Source organism: Gadus macrocephalus, chromosome 5 (genome assembly GCF_031168955.1).
Source record: "Gadus macrocephalus chromosome 5, ASM3116895v1".
NCBI classification, from domain to species: domain Eukaryota; kingdom Metazoa; phylum Chordata; class Actinopteri; order Gadiformes; family Gadidae; genus Gadus; species Gadus macrocephalus.
This window is the reverse complement of record NC_082386.1, coordinates 16,831,143-16,856,142: the sequence shown is the minus strand read 5'-3', so window position 1 is coordinate 16,856,142 and position 25,000 is coordinate 16,831,143. Positions and strand designations below refer to the sequence as shown.

General features: G+C 46.2%; 1 protein-coding gene and 1 long non-coding RNA gene across 2 annotated transcripts in view; one reads left to right on the top strand and one right to left on the bottom strand.

Annotated features, from left to right (window-relative positions):
* Nucleotides 1-3,322, bottom strand: part of LOC132458258 (uncharacterized) — an 18,667-nt gene extending 15,345 nt beyond the window's left edge. The window contains exon 1 of the mRNA XM_060052834.1: nucleotides 3,137-3,322. The gene's annotated coding sequence lies outside the window, so the exon portion shown is untranslated. The remainder of the gene's footprint in view (nucleotides 1-3,136) is intronic.
* A 13,275-nt stretch (nucleotides 3,323-16,597) lies between these two features.
* Nucleotides 16,598-18,402, top strand: LOC132457498 (uncharacterized). Its single transcript, XR_009525687.1, has 2 exons — nucleotides 16,598-16,738; nucleotides 17,370-18,402. It is a non-coding gene; the product is annotated as an uncharacterized LOC132457498 (long non-coding RNA).
* Nucleotides 18,403-25,000: the final 6,598 nt, after the last annotated feature.

Below are 25,000 nucleotides of genomic sequence, written 5' to 3'. Positions count from 1 at the left end.
CCCTCAATTTTCTCAGCCAATAGATTTGAGCCGTTTTCCCCTAATCATATGCTAGGGCAAACACACAGACAACATCAGTCGAGACCAGTGGGGTGTTCCACAAAGCCGGTTTTATCACATAACCGGGTAAGTTAACCCAGGGTTTGCTGTAACCCTAGGTTTTCCGTTCCAAAAGGATCACGGTATGTTAGTTGCTATAGCAACATATGCTCTGAATCAAACCTGGTCGGACCAGAGGGGTGTTCCACGAACGGAGGTTTAACAAACACTGAGTTAACGCTGAACTCTAGGTTGATTGACCCTGTGCCGACCAACCCAGAGTTTTCGGTTCCACAGCAGCGGTTATGCATTAGTTCAATCAACTCGGGGTTGGTTAACACAGGGTTGTGCGCGTCCACGCCAAACTTAAAAAGACGTGATGTATGGATCATGGAAACCCTGATCGATATGGCGAAACGGGCCGCTTATTTCAATGAAATGGAACTCCAGGTTCTCCTGGAGAGCTATGACGAGGAGAAGGACATTATCACAAGAAAAGGGAACGCTAAAACCTCTGGAACCCGGAGAACCAAAGCCTGGCAGCGGATCGCTGACCGCGTAAATGCGTTAGTTACACGTCAAAAGCATGATCCTTAATATTTGAGCCATGAATATATAAATATCCCAGTTAAGCATTCTTAAAGATCCTACCACATAACCCCTTTCTTCTAAAACAACATGTAGGCCTACTCCGATTGCTTCCAAGCGGTCAGAGGATCAAGTATAAAAATGAAGTATAAAAAACATACAAACTGGTAAGCTTTTCCCACCATCGTATTGGTATAAATTTAAATAAGCCATTTTTTTAAGCCAATCGTGAAAAGGCCGACAGTCGGCAGACTGGATCTGGCCCTCAAATTGTCTTGACCCCGGTGGAGGAGCTGTTAATAAACATAAATTCAGGGCGCCCTGGCATGGAGGGGGTAGCCTACCTGGAGGTACCTACCACCTCAGAGAGTCATGGGCCATACACACTGGTTTAATGTAGGTTTTTGTGTTTTCTTGTATTTTAGATTTTTTTTGCCTTCGAAGTAACACATGCAAACCGTGTGCTTGCCACAGCGCATACTAGGCCTATTCCAAATGTTTCTTTTTTTGGTAACTGGGTAGAAAACCTAAAAGTGACAATTCATCAACTTCACAGATCAAGATGGATCAGTGCTTGTAATGAAGCCGCCGGCTACGATCGAACATTCTCCAGTGGATGCAAGTCCGTTAGGACTATTTTATACTTTATGTTGTAAATGCCTCTCGGCATAGTACTCAGACAATATTGCTCTTTGTATGATAGGAGGCCGATACAAATCTTGGATGGGTCATCTGAAACGACTGTGATGTGCTCAGCATCTCCAGCATTATAGCCTAGATAAAACTACCATTTGAAAAAAACGGAGGGCTACGCAAATAGTCTGGAGTGAACTGAGGCCAGGTCCTCGATTGGTAGTGTTGGCTATGCAAGGCTATTTAAATATATTAAAGATTTGCGCGAGAATCTATATCTCTCCACTCCAGCAAAAAGTCATCCAATATGCCAAGATGTCGAGCCGTGGTCTTATCAATCGCTCCCGGTGGATTGCACGTATAATTTGCGCTCTGATATCAGCAGTTCACTCATCAAAAGGGCATGCCATTGTGAACACATGAAATCTGCGGTGAACGCCGGTTGAAATACCCAAAACCGGGTTATGTTTCAAACTTAACCTGCGCAAAACCTGGTCCGACCAGGTTTGATTCAGAGCATATGTTGCTATAGCAACTAACATACCGTGATCCTTTTGGAACGGAAAACCTAGGGTTACAGCAAACCCTGGGTTAACTTACCCGGTTATGTGATAAAACCGGCTTTGTGGAACACCCCACTGGTCTCGACTGATGTTGTCTGTGTGTTTGCCCTAGCATATGATTAGGGGAAAACGGCTCAAATCTATTGGCTGAGAAAATTGAGGGGAGGAGCGCATTAGCATATTAACAGCACGCGTGCTGTTAATATGCTAATATGCGTTCTGAGCGCGCGCGCGGAAATGCCGGAATGCGTTCTTGGCGCGCGCGCTGAAATGCCAGAACGCGTTCTGGGCGCGCGCGCTGAAACGCCGGAACGCGTTCTGGGCGCGCGCGCTGAAACGCCGGAACGCGTTCTGGAAAACCAAAACGCGTTCTGGGCACGCGTGCTGGCGTTTCAGAACGCGTTTAATTGAAGTCGAATTGTGGCACACTCGGCTTGCCATAGGCAACCCCCAACACGGTCTCACTCGCGTGCAGGCCCCCACCCGTATTCTACGTAATTCTACATTACGTAGAATACGTAGATTACGCAGTTAACGTCTAGGGGCACATTTGAAATTGCCCCTAGCCTCAATGTTAACTTTGGCCGGTGTGGTTCGCGCTCATTGGTGTTTCTATGGTAACGGTGGGGCAGCGTGGGTCTTTGCCCCTCCGGAAACAGGAAACGTAAATATAGACAACGTTCATTCAAGCAAGCACACAGGCAGTAGAACACACGAATCAAATTACTCCAAAACAAGGCTATAATGCTTGTGAGTCAAGTTTATTCACACAAATGTGTACGCTACTTTGTATATAAAAAAATATATATAGTTTGCCACGAAGTAGGAATGGATTGCGCCTTCTGCTCAACAGCGCCATCTCGTGGGTCTGGTGGGGCACTGCCCCACCTGCCCCTAATGTAGAAACGCCACTGCGAGTAGCCATATACACATTCATAAGTTCAAGCCTTTAATGCCAGTTCAATAATTGATCTCATGGTCTTTCAAGACTAAAGATACTTTCGTTGTTGTGCTCGACATTTGAAACAGCTCAGGTTTTTATCGGGACACATTTAAAAGTGTACTTTAGCATTTATAAAACTAAACTAGTAGCCTAACGGATATGATGACAGAGTGAGAAGAATCCGGCTGTCCTCAGACATTGATTATATATTTGTATTAACAGTGTTTAGTATATAGTAGGCCTATGCTTACTTTATACTAGACCCTGTCTCAGCACATTAAGGTTTCAGGATTTTAGCCTGTGTATCGTTTCTTCTGTGTTCAGTAATTTGGACACGTATTACCCAAATGCAGTTAGTGAGCCTACTTACCGCTATAACATATCCCAAATAAAAGCGGTGCAGACCAGGTGTCTTTGTAAATGTCCTCCCTGGAGTTCACCGAGACGAAGCATCCGCGACTTGATCTTGAGGTCTATTGATTGGTTAGTTGACTCTTGCTTGAGAAGGCAAACATAGCCTACGTGCGCGATTATGATCATGCGTGCGCATGAGCGTGTACATGGGCACGCGCGCGCGCGTGTGTGCGCTCGCGTGCGTGTGTTTCTGAAATCAAGCTCCACCCATGCATGAGGTCGTAATGGCAAAGCTCTTTGATACTCGTAGGCAAATATTGGGTATCGTTTAAAAGCAGCCACGCCTATAACATTTCTTAGGCTGTGGTCGTCTCTCTGACCGCCTCTGGCCTCTCCCGGTGTGTTTCGTGGATTGATAAGGTTGGGGAGCTCAGTTAATCTGAGGTCATCCCCTGCAACATTGGACCATGCCTTCTATGTAATGTGTAGTCGGCCTATCACTTTGGGATTTTGATACGCTTTTTGTTAATTTCTGGCAGCGGTGTTTCTAGGTTTCTGAAACATCAGGGGTTCAGCCTAGAGCGAAAAGAAAATGCACGCAGCATTTATTTTTTTATGCTTTATTGTGCATGTAGCCTACATTTTATCATAATTCTTTACCTAAATAAACAAAATGCACAGTTTATTATAGCTTTAAATAGCTCCCTGACTGCTGTGCTGCTTATCCCATAACATCTAAAGTTCAATTCAAGTTATTTAAGAGTAAAATGAATACAAGTGAGACAAACCTTACATATATACATATATATCAAACCGGTATCCAGTACGGACTGGACGGACTGGCATTCGGGCAGATGCCAGAGGGGCCGCGGCCTCTCGTGGGCCGTTTGGGCCGGCCAATCACGGGGCGGCATGCTTGTCGGGTTCGCGCGGCCGCTTCGTCGCAACGCGGCCCCACATTATCTCTTGGCCCACTATCAAGCATCTATAGCAGTGCTATTCAATTGGCGGCCCGCGGGCCAAATACGGCCCGCGGGATGGTTCTGACCGGCCCGCGAAAGATTACATGATAATTGTTACGACCCCTCCCTTTCGGCAGCTGATTACTTCCTGCAGGAGTTGGCTGAAAGGGAGGGTCGTTAGGGCAAGTTGCTCACACCTGGCTAGGCCTCTACCCAAGGTGATATAAGCCAGCCTGGTCTCATTGTCTCTCTCTCTCTCCTAGGCTCCACGCTGCTACAGGTTGTTGGTTGTTGGTTCTTTTTGATGGCTTCCTTTTACACTCAACAGCAGCACACACATCTCAACTCATCCATGCACTACATTCACCACTGATGCCACTACTCTCCACACCTCATGCTATTTGTAAATATGATTGTTTAAGTGATAATAAAACCTTTTCATTTATCACTTTCAACCTGACTTGTCTCCCCTCCTTGTCACATATGCTGAGCCAGTTTGTGACAAGTGGGGGCACGTCCGGGATCCAGTACTAGGATTAAAATAGCTTGAATTTTGACTGTACTGGTAAATTGGCCCGGTTTAGGTTGGTGTGTGCTTCCTCCTCTTGCAGACAATGGTTTTTGGTTTGCTTTGTTGGAGTGTACACTACTTGTTGTTGGACATAGCTGACTGTGCTGTGGTTAATCATCAACTGTTCTGGGAGGGGAAATGTCAGGTTGTTGTCAGTGCTGGTTATTTCTTGTAGGAAATTAAAGGAGAGGTATTTGGTCCATTTCTGTTTGTGGTGAAGGTGATTAGATTTGACTGGGGCTTTGCGGTTAGCCCTACCTGGGGTATGTTGGTATCTGTTGGAGCAGGAGTTTCTACCCCCTGTTAGGTTTGGTAGCGGGTTCCTCTAGGGGACTCGTGGTGATCAATTTAGGTGGCGGCGAAGGTGGGTAGAGCTATTAGCTCGGGAGCACCTCTAGGGTTGGGAGAGGGTTGCCAGTCCTCTGGTTGCCTTCTTCACACCGCTGGTTTCGCGTGCATAAGTACCCCCCACCATTAACTGCACGAAGGCTAGGGCAAGTTAGTTAGCTAGTTTTAATGGTTGTAGTTAACATCAGGATAGGGGTGGGGCTCCTGTTCACCTGTTACCTCAGGTTTTGGGTTTTCGGCGTGTCTCAGTCAAGAGTTGTAACTTGTTAGGCTGATTTGTTTTTGAGGATGGCTTCCCTGGTGGAGAGTTTCATCCAGGAACCTTCACAGGCTTTGCTAGAGCAGTGCACTAAAGAACAACTTCTTAGGATAGCAGAGCACTATGAAGTTGACATTCCAGATAAGAAGTTAAAGGAGAGTGTGAAGACCTGCTTAAGGGATGGTCTGTTTGAGGCTGGAGTTTTGTGCTGGCAGCCAGTTAGCAGTCCAGTGACTAGTGTAGTGCCTAATCCTGGAGCTCTAACATTTGAACAACAGAAGGAGTTGCTGCAGTTGCAGTTAAAACAACAGTTAGAGTTGGAGAGGTTGAAATCTGAAAAGGGATGAGTTGGTCGGTGTGGGGATGAGTTGGTCGGTATGGTGAAGAGTTGGTCGGTATGGTGAAGAGTTGGTCGGTATGGTGAAGAGTTGGTCGGTATGGTGAAGAGTTGGTCGGTATGGTGATGAGTTGGTCGGTGTGGGGATGAGTTGGTCGGTGTGGGGATGAGTTGGTCGGTGTGGGGATGAGTTGGTCGGTATGGTGATGAGTTGGTCGGTATGGTGATGAGTTGGTCGGTATGGTGAAGAGTTGGTCGGTATGGTGAAGAGTTGGTCGGTATGGTGAAGAGTTGGTCGGTATGGTGATGAGTTGGTCGGTATGGTGATGAGTTGGTCGGTTTGGTGAGGATGGAGGGATGTGCTGGAGGATGCAGCCTGGAGGGAGTGCGGTACTGACTGTCAGTTATTGGTAACGTATGAACCATGACAGTTTGGGACATATTGACACTTTGTTTGATGTATAACACGAGGTGGAACCTCGTTCTTATGGAGGGGTGTTACGACCCCTCCCTTTCGGCAGCTGATTACTTCCTGCAGGAGTTGGCTGAAAGGGAGGGTCGTTAGGGCAAGTTGCTCACACCTGGCTAGGCCTCTACCCAAGGTGATATAAGCCAGCCTGGTCTCATTGTCTCTCTCTCTCTCCTAGGCTCCACGCTGCTACCGGTTGTTGGTTCTTGGTTCTTTTTGATGGCTTCCTTTTACACTCAACAGCAGCACACACATCTCAACTCATCCATGCACTACATTCACCACTGATGCCACTACTCTCCACACCTCATGCTATTTGTAAATATGATTGTTTAAGTGATAATAAAACCTTTTCATTTATCACTTTCAACCTGACTTGTCTCCCCTCCTTGTCACATATGCTGAGCCAGTTTGTGACATAATAAAAAAAGAAAAGAAAAAAAGGAAAAAGAAAGAAAACACATTTTCCGTATGGGTGGACTAAAACCGCATTGCTTTTATTTTGCAGCCCATTTATTCTCACAGTGCACGCAATCATGCACGTCAACTGTGCACGTGAAATGCGTGTGATTGACAAACTGTCTTCCCTGTTGACCTTCCTTGTCACCCGGAAAAAATGCAAAAATGTTGGCTCATGCCAAAAAGAGGGAAGTGGTTGCCGAATGCAGAACTTTCAAACAAGGGTAAACCTGTGTTTGGTTTGTGGGGAGCATGTCGTCGTGTATGAAGGTATTATTGTAGCAAAAGTCTTTAGGACCTGTAACTGCAGAATTTGAATGCGTACACTAAAGTCACAGTAAATTTGAAGTCGTATTTTTATTTTGCAAGTGTACTCTAAAGTCACAAATGTGTAACAGTACATTTGTAGCCTAGTCGTAAATATTTTTTATACCATTGTAAACACAAAATAGGGTCTACGAGTACACAAATCTGTGTTACAGGTGCACAAATCCTTTTGCTACAATTATTGCAGCGCAGTTGGAATTGCAAAACAAATTTGCACACCTGTGTTTCATAATCTGAGAACATGCCCAAATGGTGTGCATTCGTAAACCCAAATTTGAACTAATTTTATTTATATGTTTATGGTTGTTGCTGTCGGAAAAACAGAAACGTCCATTTATTTAATTGCAGCGTCAGAGAAATGACGCTGTCAAGCGAAAAAGACGGAGTCAAGCGAAACCGGGTAGAACTGTAGAAACGCTGTAGTACACATTCCAGGCCTATAAGAGGCGCTGCTTCAGCTACGGAAATCCAGCAGAAAAATAAATAAGAAGAGGAGGCGAGCATGCGCATAAAGGGTGAGACTCCGCGGGCTCAACAGTCATTGGCTAGAGGGTCGAGCGATGACGTCATGGTTTACGGTTTCAGTCAGTTTCAGGCGTCCACACGAATCCAAAACGAAACCAGGTAGATTTGAAACCACCTCCGAGGGTGGTTTCAGAAGTTTACGGTTTCGGTCAGCGGTTTCGCCGGCTTCGTGTGGACGGAAGGCCGAACCGTACAAGACCTTTGCGGTTTCGCCATGAAATCGGCTTCGTGTGGACGGGGCCTCACTCTCCCTCTTTCCATCCATCCATGCCTCTCGCTCACATGCTTTTGACCCATCCGAAGGCTGGTGATCACATGCCCCTTCCACATTTTTTGTGTACCGATTGGGATTCAAACCGGCCACTCCAGGGCTGTACAGTGCGACAGTTTTGATCGCATTTGCTATTGAAATATTTAGCGTGCGAAGATAAATACAAGTCCACTCGCACCGGTGCGAAAGGCTGAGAAGGACCCGTGCCGAAAAAAAATACGTCTTTCTGTACGGCTTTCAATGGCACCACTAAGCGCGACTGTGTGGGAGCATGATGGGAGCGTTGAAGGTTGGGAAATGTATTTTGAGTTATAGGCTCGCCAGTTCCGCTCGACTACTAAAAAACTACATTTCCCGAACATTCGCATGTTGAGGAAGAGGCTTTGTAACGGTCGCGGGAAATTCACTTTTTAAACAAAACAGAAAAATGAAAAGGTATTTCCCTGTATTCGGAAGTTCTTCTTCATCAAATAAAGATGGAAACTTGGAAAAAAAAATCCACGTATGGAAGAGATTGACCACAAGCACGGAACCGGCACCTTCGGACGAAGCCGACTCCACCCTTGACTCCGTCTCGGCCAACGGGAATACGTACAGGTTTAACCCCCAGTGGTTAAAAACGTTCAATTGGCTGGTCTACGACCAATCCAAGAAGTCTATGTTTTGTAAATATTGCCTCGAGGTAGGGGAAAGGACATCAGAGGTTAATAAATAAGTGTTTGTTAAATTTGTAATAATTACTTAATTTTGTTGAATGTGTTCACCACTTCTGGCTGCTGATGTTTTAAAAGAGGCTCTCATAGTCACTTTACTATTTAATATGTTCATTGTCACTTTACTGTTGTTAAATTTGTTCATATAGTGTTGTTTTGGTATATACGTCCTATTCTGTTTAAAAAAATATTTTTGTGCTACTGAATTTTTTCGCTTGCTAGCACCAGTGCTACCATTTTAAAAAGTAAGTGTACAGCCCTGCACCCTCTGTTTACTGGTCCAAATCCTTATCCAGTAGGCCACATGGCAGTGGACACGCCGGCACACACACACACACACACACACACACACACACACACACACACACACACACACACACACACACACACACACACACACACACACACACACTGTTAGATCCGTCCACTATACCGCCTCCAAGAGGAGGATTTAGTGAAACCTGTATCCAGTAACGGTTGTTAACAGGTTGGTGGGGAGACTCACCCAGCCCCTAACTATAGTATTAACCTACCCCGCTTGCTTTGGCGCCCTACCCCTGAGCATAACCCTGGTCAGGGCCGTGGCTGCCGATCGCGTCTGGGTGGTGATAGCCCTCCCCTGGGATCCGTGCACTTGGAAGTTCGCTAGGATTGTTTAAGCGTTTGGAAATAACTAACTCTAGGGATATGTTTCTTTGAACTGGACTAAGTAACCTCTAAGATCCACGAGGCTTATACTGATTCTGCTGACCACAAAGTGCTATTCTAATCTTCTATAAAAAGCTTTCACTGACTGATAGAAAATGGATGGGTAGTTTTATTTGCAGGATTAATATTTGGAACATTGCAATAAACGGAAAAAAACATTAAAAAAATGTTGGAGAGTATTTGGAGAGAAGATATCTGGGTCTATGTCTTGGTCCTGGTTCTGGTCTTGGTCCATGGGTCTTTGTCTTTGTGGTCTGTTTCTGTGCCTTTATCCATGTAGTCTGGCGTCTGGGTCTTTATCCATGAACTCTGGCATCTGGGTCTTCATCCTCGAAGTCCGGCATCTGGGTCTTCATCCTTGAAGTCCGGCATCTGGGTCTTCATCCTTGATGTCCGGCAGACGTCCGCGATGGAGTCCCCACGCCCGGGGGGGGGGGGGGGGTGTGGACTCTTCGCTTCATCATTCGGCAGGCCTTTTTATAGGGAATAATTTGGCCCTGGCCAACTTCTATACGACCACTTATGACATCACAGGAACCTAGCTGGTGTCTCCTCACATGAACCGTAAGTTCTCCTCAAGTAAACTCTAACTGAGCCGTGCGTTGTCCTCAAGTAAACTCTAGCTGAACCGTACATGAGTATGACAAGAAATATTCGATTTCGCCACCACAGGCATAGAGTGCGTTCAAAACTCTGGGTGTACCTGTAAGCTACCCTAGATGGTCAACACAGTATTATTATTATTATTATTATTATTATTATTATTATTATTATACCTTATTGTTTAACACATATAAATTGGTTCATACATTTGGTTAAGCATAATAAGTTGCTAAAGTTGGACATTTATTAGTGTCATAATGAAAGGATGGAAAACTAAAATTATTTGTGCTATATTGGAAGCGTGGAAAACACATTTAAATGCGTGTCTTTTTATGGACAAAAATGGTAATGGGTAATGGTCCTGGTCCCCACAGCAGAGTGCAAGTTCCTGGCCGGGACCGTATGAGGCAGTGGAACGGGTGGGTGACGTAAACTACCGGGTTAGACAACCAGGGAGGCGGAAGCCTACCCAGGTGTACCACATCAACATCCTGAAGCAGTGGAGAGGGGGAGGGGAACTCCCTGACCCTGCCCCCCTAGCACTGGCGGCCCAACGCGAGATCCCGGAGGTTCCGCTGGGGGAGGACCTCAGCCCGGCCCAGAAGCAAGACCTCGGGGAGGTCATCATGCAGCACCGGGACGTATTCTCCGAGCTGCCGGGGAGGACCACGATCGCCCGGCATGACATCCGGACGGCGCCGGGAGTGAAGGTGAGGGTTCCCCCCTATAGGATCCCGGAGGCCCGGAGGGAGGCCATCCAGGCCGAGCTACGCCGGATGCTACAGCTCGGTGTCATCGAGGAGTCTCGCAGTGCCTGGTCCAGCCCGGTGGTCCTCGTACCGAAGCCAGATGGGAGCTAGAGGAGTATAAATAAACTTGGATTTGATTTATTATCCTGCAATGAATTTAGTAAATGCACACACTCAAACTGGTGCAAACTGGATTGTTGGTTGACTTCCCCAGTACAGGTCTTGTTTACCCCAACATATTGTTACTTGTCTCTTTTTTAAGTTACATTATTTTCTTTCTTCTTCTTGGGTTCCCCAGTGATGATGATGCTGATTATGAGCCACCTTCATCGACTGCTCCTGCTCCAGCGTCAGCCCCCCGACGGCCATCAACAACTACCCCCACCTCTGAGCCAAAGAAAGCAGAATCCACGAGACGCGCTTCTGCTCCCCTTCCTCAGCCGTGCTCTTCCTCATTTTTATTATATGTTGTTCTCAAATATATCTGCTCCAGGTGGAGTCAAACTTCATTTCGATTCTATCATTTTCTATGACTGGGAAAATGTAGAGAGGTCTGGGTGAAATTTCAAAACAAGTCAAAACTGTTGAATTTGGATGGAATGAATACCTATAGTGATATGTCAGTGAAATAAAATTAGTTTTACAGTCAGGTCAAATGGCACTGATGGTGCCCAAAAGTGCCCAAATGGCACCATTTAGTCCGTCTGGACCTACCTGTACTAAACCCTCTCTAAAATCACTTTATTCACTTTATTAGCATTTATCCTGGAACAGGGTACTCATCAGATGTTGTTATATGTTTCCCTAAAGGTTCTGGGCTACTATCCCATAGTTTCAAGGTGGTATTCACTCTGTGCACCCCTGACCCCTGAAATGTGTCCGGACAGACGGTACGGACAGACATGGAACAACCAGTCGCCACGGAGGCGGGCTGCGCATGTGTCTGCCACCGTCCAACAAGGGCCCATCTCAGAGAAAGCAGATGAACCAGACACTCTGATTAAGGGAGACTCAACCATCAAGGATATAACCGGTAAGAAGATCAAAACATGCAACTTCCCATATGGAATGGTTAGTGATATCAACCATAAACTAGCCAAAATCATATTGGAAAACCCCAAAATCTCACAGATTATTGTGCATGCAGGATTTAATGATATTCAAAGAGAACAGTCAGAACTTCTGAAGAGGGATTACACTGATCTATTGGATACACTGGACAAAATACACATCAAGTCATTCATCAGTGGACCCATACCAGCAGTTGACAGGGGAATAAACAGATTCAGTCGTCTACTTGCACTGAATACATGGCTTTCCAGAGTCTGCAATGAAAAAGGAAGGGGTTTTCTTGACAATTTCAACTTATTCTGGGGGCGCAAATATCTTTTCAGAGCAGATGGCCTACACCCAAACAGGTTAGGCTCAAAACTGTTGAGGGACAATCTTCTCTTCTCGCTTTCCCACAAATCTCCATTGTCTGACGCACAGGCCACAGTCAGAGCACAGGTTGAGAAGAAGCGAGACTCCAGCCTCCCCCACACATCTACTCTGCCACTATCTGACACACAGATAGCAGACAGCCCACAGACCTTGAAGAGAGACAACAGCCCGCCCCACGCCATCAACACCATGCCTTCCCCAATCGCTGATGCTGGCTTGGCGAGGAACGGCCACCCCCCTCCTCTGCATTACAGACCAAAGACCTTGAAGAGAGACAACAGCCTGCCCGACACCATGGACACCGTGCCTTCCCCAATCGCTGATGCTGGCTTGGCGAGGAACGGCCACCCCCCTCCTCTGCATTACAGACCAAAGACCTTGAAGAGAGACAACAGCCCGCCCCACGTCATGGACACAGTGCCTTCCCCCATCGCTGATGCTGGCTTGGCGAGGAACGGCCACCCCCCTCCTCTGCATTACAGACCAAAGACCTTGAAGAGAGACAACAGCCTGCCCGACACCATGGACACCGTGCCTTCCCCCATCGCTGATGCTGGCTTGGCGAGGAACGGCCACCCCCCCTCCTCTGCACTCCTCCCATAGCCACAACAACAACTCCAGCTCCACTGTCTCCTCCCTTTGCGATTTTCCAGCTGAATTTAAGAAACTGGAATATGTTGGCATCAAACTTGCATCTGTGTCAATGATAGCATCGCCAGGTCATGCCCACAGGCTGATAACACCAAAGCGGAGGGAGCCCCAGCCCCCCGCCCCCTGTACTGATAGTAGTCCTGAGTATTACTGAGACAAAAAAGGGTTCAGCCGTAGACAAAGTATAAAGGACGTTTCGCATAATCTGCTGAACCCAAGGTTGCCTATGTCAAAACATGGCAACTTTTGCATTCCTGCTGTAACCACTAAGAGAGTAAACAAAGGGAAACTTAGACACACTGCTAACCTCACAAATCTCATACATATTGCCTCCAAACCAAAAACAACCTTAAAGCCTATCAACAACACCATCAGGATGGGTCTACTTAATGTTAGGTCTCTTAATAACAAATAATTTTTAGTTAAAGGGGACTTATTATACCACCAGGTGTGAGTGTGATTAGCCTTACAAGCCGTTTCGAAAATCTGCCTAATATGACATCACTAGTGGGTGTGTCCACCTAGATCTGTGCTGGATAGATCTATCTACCAGCCTACCCAGTGGACTGAAGTAAACATTGCTCATCTATCCAGCACAGATCTAGGTGGACACACCCACTAGTGATGTCATATGGGACAGATTTTCGAAACGGCTTGTAAGGCTAATCACACTCACACCTGGTGGTATAATAAGTCCCCTTTAATGATTTTATTACCATCTCTAAACTGGATTTTATGTTTTTAACTGAAACATGGCTGGAACAAAATAACAGTGCAACCGTTCTGATAGAGACAGCTCCTCCCAACTATAACTTTTTTGATGCATGTAGATCTGGAAAAAGAGGTGGAGGGGTTGCTGTTATATTTAAAAATGTTTTTCAGGGGAAACAGATGTTATTTGGTGATTTTCCATCATTCGAATACCTTTGTGCTGTATTGAAATGCTCCAGAGTTCTCCTATTAATTATTTACAGGCCAAGTTGTAAACGACATCCGTCTTAACACAGACTCTGGCAAAACCTCATTACTAATGCTACTAGACCTCAGTGCTGCATTCGACACTGTAGACCATACAATACTTTTGGACAGGTTAGAAAACTGGGTGGGGCTTTCAGGCACAGTCTTAAATTGGTTCAGATCCTACCTACAAAATAGGAACTACTTTGTTTCCATTGGCGACTTTGTATCAGAATCAACCAACGTGATGTGTGGAGTCCCACAAGGTTCGATCTTAGGACCCTCTTTATTCAACATCTACATGCTCCCACTATGGCATATCATGCATAATAACAATATTGACCATCATTGCTATGCTGATGACACGCAAATCTATGTATCGCTATCACCAAATGACTATCGGCCCATCGATCTGCTGTGCCAGTGCATTGAGCAAGTGAAAGACTGGATGTGCCGAAATTTCCTTCAGCTAAATGAGGATAAAACAGAGATAATTGTATTTGGTGCTAAAACGGAAAGGCTTAAAGTAACCCAACACCTTCACTCTCTGTCCCTGAAAACCTCAATCAAAGCCAGAAATCTAGGGGTTATCATGGATTCTGATTTACATTTCGAAAGTCACATCAAATCAGTTACAAAATCTGCATATTATCACCTTAAAAATGTAGCAAGACTGAGAGGGCTCATGTCCACCGAAGACTTACAAAAACTTGTACATGCCTTTATCACTAGTAAGCTTGATTACTGCATTGGTCTCCTTACAGGTCTCCCAAAACAAACTCTAAGGAAGCTTCAGCTTGTTCAGAATGCTGCTGCTAGAGTTTTAACAAAGACCAACAAATTTGAACATATTACACCAATTCTTAAATCGTTACATTGGCTTCCTGTAGGTCAGAGAATTTATTTTAAAATCATGTTGCTAACCTATAAATCCCTACATGGTTTAGGCCCAAAATATTGAACTGATATGCTTCCACTACATAAGCCTTCTAGAACACTAAGATCTTCTGAGACCAATCTGTTAATTATCCCCAGAGTAAACACGAAACATGGGAAAGCAGGATTTAGTTACTATGCAACAAATAGCTGGAATAAACTCCCTGAGGATTTAAGACTTGCCCCAACTCTGAGCACCTTTAAAACAAGATTGAAGACTTTTATGTTTGCTTTAGCTTTCTGCTAAATCTTAAATACTTTACCTTTATTTTACTAAAATGCCTTTTTAACTTTCCCTTTATTTTCTATTTTTACCAGAAAAATACATGATCTGATACCAGAGAGAAAGGTTGTATAAGGGTTAGAGTCCTGAGTTTGTTTGTCCTTTTGGTCTGGGCTAGAGTCCTAGAAGCTGGGTTAGAGTCCTAGAATTTGTTGAATAAGGCCTTTGGTCTGGGCTAGAGTCCTAGAAGCTGGGTTAGAGTCCTAGAATAAGAATAATGCCTTTGGTCTGGGCTAGAGTCCTAGAATATTGTTAAGGGTTAGAGTCCTGAGTATAAGAGTCCTGAGTTTGTTTGTATAAAGGTTAGAGTCCTGAGTTTGTATAAGGGTTAGAGTCCTGAGTTTGTGTCCAAGTTCTGTCTGGGTAAGAGTCCTAGAATCTGGATTGGAGTTCCAGAGAAAGGACCAAGTTCCTTTAGGTCGGGTTGTAGTCCCGACTTGGGTTCCAGAGAGACTGTTGATCTGATCTTAAAGGTCCCATGACATGAAAATCTCAATTTATAAGGTTTTCTAACATAAATATGAGTTCCCCTAGCCTGCCTATGGTCCCCCAGTGGCTAAAACTTGCGTTTGGTGTAAAACGAGCACTAGCTGTTCTGCTCGCCTTTGAAAAAACGGAGGCTCAAGCGCGCTGATTTGGAAATCTGTGCTCATGACGTCATGAGGAATCTCAGCTCCTCCCCTTACTCTGCCTGGCCCGCCCAGAGACGTTGGCCCGCCAATGAGACTCGACCGTGCGAGCGCCACATGTGTGTGTGTGAATACACACACTGTAACGCAAGTGTTTCTTGTCGGTTCTTTGACGTGTCTTGTATTTCCACAACGAGACTGTCGTGGGGGTTATCTAAGCCATGGTTGAGAAGGAATTGGGGGAAAGGAACTTTGGTTTGACTCGCTGAAGTACATGAACTGCGACATGCCGCCGGTTGCCGCGAGGCACCATCGCCCGGCAGCGGGCAGCCGGCCGCAGGCAGCGCGCGGTTCAGTCGACTTCAGGTTGATGTGGAAGAACCAGAGACGTCGCAGAACCCGACAAAGTCGTTTGTGATTCATAATATCGTCTGGAGGCGCACACAATATGTTATATGATATAGATATCTATGTATTATATTATATTATTTAGATATAGAGCTCCAGGACTGTAACGCAAGTGTTGTACACTTCCTTGTTATTTGGATAACCGTTCTGCTGTTGGTGTGATGGCGCATAACACGTCTGGTATTTCTACAACGAGACTCGTATTGGGGGTTATCTCAGCCAAGGTTGAGAATGAATTGGGGGGAAGGAACTTTGGCTTTGACTCCCTCAAGAACATGAACCACGACATGGAGGAGAAAGGGATTGTTGGCGGCGAATGTCTCCCGCTTGAGCCCCGCTGAGGGACCACCGCCGGAGGCGGAGGTGCATAAGCGCTGCCCGGCAAAGATCCCTTTCTCCTCCTTGTCGTGGTTCATGTTCTTGAGGGAGTCAAAGCCAAAGTTCCTTCCCCCAATTCATTCTCAACCTGGTTCTCACTGAGGAACAGAGAGTCAGGCCCCGTCCACACGGAGCCGAAACGATCTGGTTTCGTTTTTTGTGCGTTTTTTTCCGTAAAAACAGATTCATTGCGAAACCGCATCGAGCTGTAGAAACGCTGTAGTGATTATTCAAGGCGCTGGTTCTCCACAGAAAAAAGTGGAGCGCATCAAGCCTGCGCACATACAGCCTGCGCGCTGTATAAAAACATTCAGTCACGAGGAGATTCAACCTTTTAAATTGAGCAGAAATACTTTTTAATGTACAGTTACTTGGAAGTGAAGTACATTAGCTTTGAGCAGAATCAACATTTTAAGGCTGACCCAAGGCTCGAGTGCGAGTGCTTGCTGATAAAGTGCTTGCTGATAAAGAGGGGAGCAGGCTACCACAAGCGAGAGTTAGGGCTAGGGCTAGCGAGCAGGCAGGTTCTGTGTGATCGCCTGGTAGCTCGGTACGGCTAAGAGTGTGAGAGACCCGGACACGGACCATGGACTTCGGATTACCCTTTTCCCCTGGTGATACCGATTTACCCTGTAAATAATTCATCCCTTTGAACTGCTCTCTGTGTGTTGTGTCGTAATATCTATTCAACTTGGTGGCGTGGAAACCCCACACCCACTGGCCTGCTACACTGGCCTATGTGTACGGTGGTGCAGCCTCGCAATGTCTCAAAGTGTAAAACCCGCAGGCGAGTGCAGCGAAAACTCGCTATCCCACTGGCCGAGTGTTAACCGGACTCCCTCTGAGAATAATATAATGGAAGCACTCAGAATAGGTTTCATGAATATACGGTCGCTTTCATCTAAAGCGCTCTTGTTCCTGGATCTAATTGTTGATAATCAGATCGACATACTGGGCCTTTGTGAAACCTGGTTAAACCAGATGAGTTTCTAGCCCTAAACGAAGCTACTCCCCCCAATTACGTTAGCGCACAAGTATCTAGAGAAGTAAAGAAAGGTGGTGGAGTAGCACTGATATCTAATTCTAAGCCTAATTTAAAGCCAAAGAATAGGTGTGGTAGATGAGGTGCTCGCGTTCTGCTCCTCAGTTCCATAGGTGGAAAACACGCCAGAGCTCGTTTTGACCCGCGTTGTAGACATTTCAGACCTAATGGTCTCTCCCTACACCTCAGCTTTATCGGACCATTTTTTGCTCACTTTCCAGGTGGTGGTATCCTGCCCCTGCGAGGATCAGCAGGCTACTTTCAGCTGTCGTCGCGACACCCCTGCAACCATTACAGTTATGGCAGATAAGTTACCCCACTCACTTGCTCCTCTTTGTAACTATAGGGGTTCTGTGGAGTTCCTTACTGATGACCTCAACAATGCCTTGTCTGCTGCCATTGATTCAGTTGTTCCGCTCGTAATTAAAAAACAATCATTGAAAAAAACAGCTCCCTGGTTTAATGCAGAAACGGGCACCCTGAAGCGAAGCTGCAGAATCCTTGAACGCAAATGGCACTCGACTAAACTTGAGATATTTCATCATGCATGGCACAACAGTCTGCTCACCTATAAGGGTGCGCTCAGTACTGCCAGGAACGCCTACTTTTCCAGTATCATCAACTTGAATAGAAACAATCCCAAGTTTCTTTTCAATACGGTGAAGAGTCTGACAGAGTAGGAACTTTGCCCTGAAGGGCCATATTTTCGATAATGACCGGCGACGTTCTATATCACAATGCACACAGCACCTCCCAGTGGGACGTGATGGAGGGGTTGTGAGTTGGACCTGCTGCTTTGTAACTTCAGTAAATGGGGAACAGTAAAGTGTTAATATCTTAATTCCACCTTTACATGATACCAGTCGGACACCATCAGTCCATGGTGGTGAACAACAAGGAGTTTTCAGCGGTCCCTCCCTGTGATTCAGCCCCCGTTTTGTGAGTCTGAAGGGGTCTCTGTCCTCTGCACTCTCTGTTCTATCAACGTATGAGTGATTTAGCTGCTTTCCACTATTAAATGTATTTATATGATAGATAGGCCTGATAATAATCATAGTTTGCCATAAAAAGTAATGGTTAATTTCTTCCAGCACACACACACACACACACACACACACACACACACACACACACACACACACACACACACACACACACACACACACACACACACACACACACACACACACACACACACACACACACACACACACACACACACACACACACACACACACACACACACACACATTCTGCATGAACTTAAACGCTGTAGGACTGGGCTATTAGAGTTTTTTTCCGCCACCAGATGTCGCTTTAGTGCAGATATTACATTTTTATCGCCTGGCTTGCTGCGTCGAAATGGGTTCTATTTGCGTCAACTGGGTTCCATCACCAAATGGTGAAGGCTCGACTGACTGAGCTTGAACTTTCATTAATGTTTTTCTTGGTCTTCTAACTGCAACATTTTAATTTATAAAACAGTTCTGGTCAAGACCTACTCCGTATTCATTTCCAACAAAGGTACTTGTAGGTCTAGTTCTTGGTTTGTTTGGATGATCCCTAATTCCTTTTTAATTGAAGAAACTAAATGAAGTATTTGGCTCCAAATCAAGAGAAGCTTCCCCTCACCCTTCTTATCTTAATATGTAACAGACGATTCATCATTAATCAGTGTGTGCTATTCATCATCTCCCTGAAATCCCCTCTCTCGTCAATCTGCTCTTTTGTTTCGCTCTCTGGTCATTGATCAGATCATTGATCAGATCCTTCATCAGATCCTTGATCAGATCATTGATCAGAACAGGCATTGATGCTGTTCATGGAAGCAAACGATGGCAACAACAATTTAAAGGAGACTTTGACGTCTCCCTCCCTCCTAAAAACTTAGGATCGAGGGAGTTTACTTTTTTAGTTACAGTAGTTCAGGTCAAAATGTCACCATTACAAAAACACCAACCAAGCTCAGATACTCAATATTGTAATGAACCTAGAATGTATGGTCAGATTGTTGCAGCTTGAGGAATATGGCCGAAAACCCAGGCAACACCACACATGTAGAAACAATGATCATTATTTAATACAATTCCTGCAGCTACCAAACATGTCAGACTGGGTCATGAAGTCCTAAACCCCAATGTTGTCCGCTAAAATGAATAAGCACACAGGGAACCCCAGAATAATCAGGCAATACAAAAGCTATCGCACACACCATAAGTCAAAGCCCTACACACCACCCCCATAGGGCACTGCACACGTTCACAATGCCAGTTAACAAGTCACACCAAAGACGCCGTCAGACTAGGCCACATAAGGATCGAGTTCATCATTACAACCCTCCCAACCCAATCATGAAATGGTTTGACAGGTCACACACACACACACACACACACACACACACACACACACACACACACACACACACACACACACACACACACACACACACACACACACACACACACTCTAGAGGTTTGAAACTTAACTCTCAAGGGAACGCAAAACCCTCCCCGGGGTCTAGGCCTTGGTGCTGGGAGGCAAAAGGGAGAAGGAAGACGCCCGTCCAGCACTCGTGATGCCTCCGACAAGTAGCGGAAACTGAGAACCCGTGGCTGGGAAGCTGCACCGCGTACGGACTCCAATTCCCCGGCCCTAGCTGCTGTTATCCCGCTAAGCTGTCTTCGCCGGCGGCAGCCCTGATAGCATGCGAACGGCCACCGCCCCAAACATTGAGTGCAGCTCTGCGTTAGCAACAGCACGTTACTTCCCCGATCAACTCATTCGTCACCGCGCTCTTCTTTTATTCTCTATCTCCGTTCCCGAGCTCCTGCTCCTTCACACCCATCAGGGACCAGGTTCGACCGATTAATTAACGCAACCCTTAGGTCCCTCCACCCACACGAGACAGTCAAAACAATGCATTCATACAACGTCCTTCATGACACTATGAAAGCCTACATTTGTTGCACCGAGTTAGTTTCCCTCATTGTTAACAACAACCAATGATGGGAACCCTTGGTGAGTTGGTTTGATAAATTTGAACCACCCTAAGCCGCACACGGGGGTCAATGGTACAGCTGTGATTGAAGCGCCGTCGGTTTCTGCCCCTACAGCTTCCTCTCACGTCGGGCTGACTCGTTACATTCGGTTGCGGTTCAGCACTCAAATATTGATTTTTTTACGCTCTCGCTTTGGATAAAAGCATGCGCCACTGCCCAGTGCACTAGAAAACTTGTATTATTTATTGACACTTTCCGCGCATGTTGGCTTCCGTGGGTCGACGTGCGCACAACCGTGGTACGGCCGCACAGACGGAGCCCTGCGTTGCAAAGTTAATTTTAGAGGAAGCTTAATGTGTTTGCGAGCGCGCCATCACCCAGATCACCCTAATACTCTTGATATGTTTTGTGTGCCACGCGGTGGTGCCCACGCGGGCTCAGTCTCAGTCTTAAGGAATATTGACAGATTGGGGTTTGGGGAGAGGTTCCTGGTGGTGGAATCGCAGCGGTTGAAGAGCAGCACAACCAAACAAACAGGATTACTGCAAGGCGCCCCTAATCCCATTTCACCCAGCGAACCTTGGAGTGTTTTGGTTGTTGTTATTATGTGTGTGTGTGTGTGTGTGTGTGTGTGTGTGTGGTTGTGATTGTGTGTGTGTGTGTGTATGTGTACATATGTTTTTCTGTGCATATTTGTTTGAGTAATTCATTTGCTTCTACATAAAATACGTACAGTAATAGATTTGTATAAAGATACATTTACATACAGTAAAGCCACATGTGAAGGAAATGAACAGACACGTTTAGTGGTGTGTGTGTGTGTGTGTGTGTGTGTGTGTGTGTGTGTGTGTGTGTGTGTGTGTGTGTGTGTGTGTGTGTGTGTGTGTGTGTGTGTGTGTGTGTGTGTGCAGGCAGCCCGGCGGTTCTATATTCACCTAGTGGCCATCTTGGTTATGAACGCGACCAAGAATGAAGCAAGATGACCACGAGGGGCCTTAGGCCATGGGGATGATGATGACATCAGGATGATGACTGTGTCTTCTGCTTGTTGTTCTCTGCACTAATTGACCTAATGTTTCCGATCCATTAGGCTGTATGATTCTATTGGCCTCGACCAATTAACTTATTAGAGCAGAGAGCATGCCGACCATACCTCACACACACACACACACACACACACACACACACACACACACACACACACACACACACACACACACACACACACACACACACACACACACACACATACACACACACATACACACACACACACCACACCACGCACACACACAGACACACACTCACACACACCAACCCATATACACACACTCACACATGCAGACACAAGAGTGCACGCACATACACACACACACACACGCGCACACACCGAGGAGATAAAGACGTGCACACCAATTGATGCCACACAGAGAGGCGATCGCCGGATTCTGACAAGTTTGATCAATGGTTTCCGGGGGCGACTGTAATGACTCGGCACCGCCCCCCCGCTCACCGTTGCACAACATGGGGAATACAGTCACCTTTTATCATGGTCTGCCCCACACACACACTCACACACAAGACACACACACACAGAGCGAGACACAGACACACACACACACGCACAAACACACATACACACACTGACACAGACACACACACACTCACACTCAATGAGCCATACACACCCAGACACAGACACACACACACACACACACACACACACACACACACACACACATACACACATAGCTACACAAACACACACACACGCACACGAAAATGCCCACACACAAACGAGCACACACAAAGGCACCTATTCACCTTGCCTCTTAATCTTCCTCTCTCTCTCTCTCTCTCTCTCTCTCTCTCTCTCTCTCTCTCTCTCTCTCTCTCTCTCTCTCTCTCTCTCTCTCTCTCTCTCTCCATTCCCATGGTGGTTGTCGTGTATTGATCCAGTGGCCCCTGGCTGGGAGCAGCCTCCCCTTGTGTCTCAGCAGGGTGGGTAATCCTGCCTTATCTCCTCGCCAATGAAATAGGTCATAAAATAAAAACAGAACATGAGGTTTTCCTGTGCATTGTCCTTTGGGGTGTCATCACGCTTTTCAAACACACACACGCACACACAAACGCGCAGAAACACATACACATGTACACACACATAAGTGCACCTGTATGTGAGTATACATGTTCGTGTATGTTTGTATCTCCATGGGTGTGTGTGTGTGTGTGTGCGTCTGTGTGATTGTGTGCCAGTGTGAGTGTGTGTGAGTGTGTGGATGTGCCAGGGTACGTGTGTGTGTCTTTGTGTGTGTGCCCGTGTATGGGTGTGTGTACGTGGAATCTCCTGTAGAGTGGGTCTTTATTCTCTGGTCCTGGCTTCAGTCTGCATTGATTTCTGGCAGGAAGTCGGCTACTGGAAGTGGAAGGGTTCTATCGAATTTATCTAGTCTTCTATTTCTTCCCTCTGTCCTGTGGCTCGCCGGCACCAATCCCCCCCTCTCTCTCTCTCTCTCTCTCTCTCTCTCTCTCTCTCTCTCTTTCTCTCCCTCTCTCTCGCCCCCTTGGTGTTCTGTGTTTTGGAGGAAGTCATTAGGTTCCTGTGTGTGGCGCCTATAGCCCTGTTTCCTGAGAGAGAGAGAGAGAGAGAGAGAGAGAGAGAGAGAGAGAGAGAGAGAGAGAGAGAGAGAGAGAGAGAGAGAGAGAGAGAACTTTAGGACAGCCCTCTGGGATCAAGCCCTCCACCACCAGGACCAGCACTGCTCACATCAACAGCACCACCTTCCTCCGCCCACATCAACACCACCACCTCCCTCCTCCCACACCACCACCTCCACCCCCATCATCACCACCACTTCCCTCCACTCACATCATCACCACCACCACCTCCCTACAATAACATCGGCAGCACCACCTTTAATGTTCATAAGACATGTTATGAAGACCCCGAGAGACTGAGACCTCTTGGTCGTCATAGCAACCAGTTCACTGTTTGTACTGCAGGCCGCCCTCGGGACGGACACAGGGCCTGAGAGAGGCAGGCGGAAAACTCTCAATTATCCTCCACCTCCTCCTCCACCTCCTCCACCTCCTCCTCCTCCAACATCCTCCTCCTACATCCTCCTCCACCTCCTCCTCCAACGCCTCCTCCATCCTCCTCTGCCTCCTACATCCTCCTCCACCCCTTTTGAGTAAACAAAAGAGTGTTTTAGGTGGGACGCTACGACAGCTAAGCTACCGAAAGGACAGATTTAAGAACGCTTTTTTACCTACTGCAATTGCACTTTATAATAACTCCCCTTTGTAGCAAGGACAGAAGAATATTCATTTAAACTTTAGCTTGAGCTGCTTATCAAACTGTATTATTGCACCTGTTCATTCATTGCACACCTGTATATTTGCAAACCTGTATATCTGCACACATCTTGTTCTGCTATCTCTGAGTAACGGCTGCTTATACTTCAACTAAACTAACAGACCTTGAGGAATCGGGAAGTCCAGGTCAAGTATGATAAGAGTCTTTATTGCTACCCGCGAACAGGCGAACAAAGAAACGTACACAAACATGTCAGACCATACAGATAACGTTTAGAAAAATTGCATGTTTGATTGGTTCAAAATCCTGTGTTTATGGTACCGTTTATGTAGGTACCGTTTATGTACATTCTGATCCCTTGGACCCTCCACATGGAATCAGCATTTTAGGCCCAACTCATGTCAGTCCATATTTATAGGGGAAAGATGACTATTGACCACCATTAATATATGTATATGCCTGACAATAATCATAATTTGCCATAGAATATAGGGTTCATTTCTTCTATATGGGCTCATGGTTTCTGTATAGGTGGGATATGTATGTATTAGAGCTGTCAAGCGATTAAAATATTTAATCGTGATTAATCGCATTAATGTCATAGTTAACTCACGATTAATCGCGATTTATCGCGAATTATTTTTCTATGCTAAATATCCCTTGATTTTTTTGTCCCATAATTCTTCTCATTTTAATTCTCTTATCAACATGGTGAAGTGCATCGGCTTGTCTTGTGCAAATGATTTTTTATTGATAACAACATTGGCATATACTGATCAAAACAGGACGATACAAAAAAAGAGCCTATAGTGCAATTAAACGACTGCTTTGAACAAATGTCATTTGAACATAGCAGTCAGGCTACTGCTTCTTTGTTTTGAGCCAAAGAAAAAAAAATATATATATTTGCGTTAATCGCGCGATAATTTTTTTAACGCCGTTAAAATTGGTTTGCGTTAACGCCGTTAATAACGCGTTTAACTGACAGCTCTAGTATGTATACATGTGGTGAGATGAGTAAAGTATATCTTATCTTATCTTACTTTTGTCTCCTCACACAGGGGACCATTGTTTCTCCAAACGTTTCTCCCAACGGTCCAATCAACTCCCACCGCCCTTTGCCCCCCCCCCCCTCGCCCCCCCCCCCCCCCCCCTCACATCATCCATTTTCACTGTCTCCTCAGCGTTATGCAGGGGCTGACCATACACTGGGTCTATACAGCGTGTGTTTATGACTGAAGGCCATCCGACGGCAGGACATTGAGGTGCAAGTTGTCCTTCGACAGTTAATGAGAGCACCAGACGGACACTAGTCCGCCCTGAGGTCTCTCTACCTCCTCAACCACCTCCTCCTCCACCTACTCCTCCCCCAACTCCTCCACCTCCTCCTCACCTCCTCCTCCTCCACCTCCTCCTCCACCTCCTCCTCCACCTCCTCCTCCACCTCCTCAACCACCTCCTCCTCCACCTACTCCTCCCCCAACTCCTCCACCTCCTCCTCCACCTCCTCCACCACCTCCTCCTCCACCTCCTCCTC